Consider the following 3,607-nt stretch of genomic DNA (forward strand, 5'->3'; position numbering starts at 1 on the left):
TGCACTATATCCACAGCATTCCCTTAGTTTATCCAAGCAGTTACTTGTGATCAGCCTTTCTTCCTCCAGAAGCTTGCAAGTGGACTTTCTTAGGACATGCTTCAGTAACTTTCCTGATTTTGAGGTCTGTAGTTCCGCAGGTCCTTCTTTTTTTGCCTTTTAAAAAAGAGGGGCGTTATGTTGGCCCTTTTCCAGTCCTTATCCATGGCCTATGCCAAGGGCACTGAGATCTCCTCTGCCAGTTCTGTCATTACCCTGGAATAAAGTTTATCAGGCCCTGCTGACTTGAATTCATTCAAAACCATCAAATGCTCTCCATTTCTATTGTTCTCCTTCCTCAGTTTGTCTCCTTCCTTATCCAAATAATCCCTGGTAGCTGTCTAGCTGCAGCCTAATTTTGTGAGGACTGAGGCTAAGTAGTTGTTGAACAGCTCTTTCCTCTTTGCATCTTCTGTTAAGATTTCCCTTTGGCTACTTAACAGTTGACCCAGCTTCCTTGTTATTTCTTTTCTGGCCAACATACCTATAAAATCCCTTCTTGTCTTTAACCTCCCTGGCAAGGTGCAGCTCATTCTTTATTTTTGCTCCTGATTTTGTTCCTGCAAGTTTTTGTTTTTTTAATTTCCTGGTATGCTTCCTTGGTGACCTGCCTGTTCTTCCATTGGCTGCTTGTATGCTTTCCTTTTACATTTTGGGCACTCTGGTAGCTCCTTGTGCAGCCACGTTGACCTCTTGTGATTCTTCTTGTACTTTCATTGTCACAACAGCTTCTTTTTGGCTTCTAAGACTGTGCCCTTTAGAAGCTTCCAGGCCTCTTGGGCCCTTTTATCCTTCAGCCTATCCTCCCATGGCATCATGCCAGCTATCTCCTTAAGTCAATTGAAATCCACCTTTTCAAAATCCAGCATCTTAGTTCTGCTGGGTTCATGATTTCTCAGTGTCAGGATCATAAATCCTATCATATTATGATCACTTCCTCCCACCAGTTCTTCCCTACTGGTCATTACTAGTTCCAAGAGTAACGATCCCCTATTCTCAGTTTTCTGAAACAGAAAGTTGTCTTCCACACAAGGTAGAAACTTACTTAACATTTTGCGTTTGGTTGTAGAATTCTTCTAGCAGACATCTGGAAAATTGAAGTTTCTCATTGGTACCATCTTGTAACTTTTGGATAATTTTGTCATCTCCTTGAAGAGTGCCTCATCCGCCTACCTCTTCCTCCTGACCTGGTGGCCAGTAACAAATTGCCACTATGATATCTGTGCTGTATCTTTCACCTTTTATCTTCACCCAAATACATTCTCATCTGTTTCCTTCTTCCTCCTTAACTAGGGAACAAGCGTATGTATTTTTGACATGGCAATGCTACCATCTTTTATTCCAACCCTGTTCTTCTGAAGCAGTGCAGCCCTCAATGTTGATGTTCCAGTCATAAGAGCTGTCCCACTAAGTCTGTGTGATACCAGTCAGACCATGGTTCCTTTCACAGACTGTGACTTCATCTCACCATGGGACATATTTTGTGTTCTGACCTGCTCATTTTTCTTTTGCATCACTTGTTGCCATCCTCTGGCCCTTTGGCCCTTTTCTGCAGTTGATCTTCTGGTCCTTTCCCCTCTGGATTTTTGGCCTGTTGCTGGGGGGTTTTGTTCGCCATTCCCTTTGGAACCTAGTTTAAAGCCTTCCTTACTAGGTTTGCTAGACAGTGTCCAAAGATGCTTTTTCCCGTTTTGGTCAGGTGAATCCTGTCCGTTGATACCAGTCGTCGTCTTCAGAACATGCACCTGCTGTCAAAGAATCCAAAGCCTTCATGTTAACATCACCATCTCAGCCACGCAGTTAGTTCCATGATGCAATGGTCTCAGCTTGGGCCCTTACCTTCCACATGGAGGACTGGTGAAAGAGCTCTTGTGCTTCAGCCTCCTTTACCCTCCTACCAAGAGCCTTGTGGTCTCCTTTGATTTGCTCAGTGTCTTTCCTAGCAGTATCATTAGTGCCTACATGGACCAGCAGGAAAGGGTGGTAGTCTGTGGGATGGATGAGATATGACAGTCTTTCTGTGATATCCTGAATACAGGCTTCAGGCAGGCAGCCTACCTCCCGGGACTCCAAATCTGGATGACAATATGTTTCCAGGAAAACTGGCCTTTTCTGAGGCAAAAAAAGTTTTGTTGGAAATTTGTTGACCACCTCAAAATATGCAATGAAGGAGCTATTTAGAAATAGTGTGTTTTATGCAGTTAGTGAAGTATTGCATTTCAGCGCAGTAGTTATTATGAATGGTCATCAATGGCTTCTACTATTTTCATTTTGTGGGCAGTAAGCATTGCAAAAATAAACTACAGGAGTGTCTAGAAGCTAGAAAGTGGAACTTCCTGTTTGTCAAAGGTGTGCACTTTATGCAACTCCATTATAAATGAAACAGACACTTTAGCCACTCTTATGGGTTTACAGCGTAGCTGTTACAGATGTCTGCTGTGTTAAACTTGGTGTTCCTGCTTACGAGTGACTGTTTTACAGCACATTGGTTTGGAAATGAAGGCTAAGATAAGTGCAGAGGAAGAGTGGTCTAGTGCAGTAGTGCTCAACCTTTTTGCCTGGCAGGCTGGATGGATGGTACCCAGTCCATCCATGGCCAGATTTGGCTGGTGGTCCCAATCCAGTGCCCAGGATGGTTGTAGCAGGGCCCCTCCCAGCTGCACAGAGACAAGTGGAGGGCAGCCCGGTCCCAATCCAGCCATGTGGGGGAAGGAAGCTTTATTTGGCAGCAACCCAGGCCTTCAGGGCAGGAGGGGGCATGACCTGGCCCCAACCCAGGTACTGGAGGAGGAAGGGTAGCTTGGCTCTGAGCCAGCCATGCAGGGGGAGGTGGTGTGGACCAGCCGCGATGGGAGAAGGAGGCATGGCCTGGCCCCAACCTGGCCATATAGAGGGAACGGGGGCATGGCTTGGACCTGATCTGACCATGGTGGAGGCAGGGAAGGGGCATGGCCTGGCTCTGATCTACTGCATGGGGCTTGGGAATTTGGAAGCCTGGGGTGGGTGGCAGTATTTATTGCCACTGCTCCTTGTTGCCAAATTTCCCAACCCATGGGAGGCCTCACAGGCTGGATGCCATGGCTCCATGAGCCACATCTGGCCTGAAGTCCGGAGGCTGAGCATCCTGTTCTACTGAATATGGTGCTGGCTATTTGGGAGTGCTGGATTCAATATTCTGTTACCTCTCAGACCAGGATAAGTCACATAGCCTCTCTGTGCCTCTCTTTCCTTCTTTCTAATGGGGATAATAGCAGGTTTTTTACCAGGGGTGTTGTGAGGTTCAGTCCATTGATGCTAAACATTACGGCGGAAGGGAGTTTGTTCAATACGTTATGTTACTTACATGAAGTGCTGATCTTGGCTGCCTTTGTTTTTTCTGAGCCAGGATAATTATCAGATTTTAGGGTCTTTACCTTTTCAGTTTGAACATCCAAAGTCCAAAATCCTTTGTCTGTTTTTTTCTCTTGTATTGGCTAGCAAGGGAGACTTGTATAATAAGTGCCTAAAAGATTTTTAAGCCCATGTGAATGTTTGTGCTTTCTTAAAAAGAAAAAAACACACAAAGACT

General features: G+C 45.4%; 1 protein-coding gene across 6 annotated transcripts in view; it reads left to right on the top strand.

Annotated features, from left to right (window-relative positions):
- The window catches only part of MYO1B (myosin IB), a 236,509-nt gene that overhangs the window by 57,643 nt on the left and 175,259 nt on the right, over window positions 1-3,607 (top strand). The gene's annotated exons all lie outside the window — the stretch shown is intronic.

This window comes from Gavialis gangeticus, unplaced genomic scaffold (assembly GCF_001723915.1).
Source record: "Gavialis gangeticus isolate Ggan-Ray unplaced genomic scaffold, GavGan_comp1, whole genome shotgun sequence".
Classification (NCBI taxonomy): Eukaryota; Metazoa; Chordata; order Crocodylia; family Gavialidae; genus Gavialis; species Gavialis gangeticus.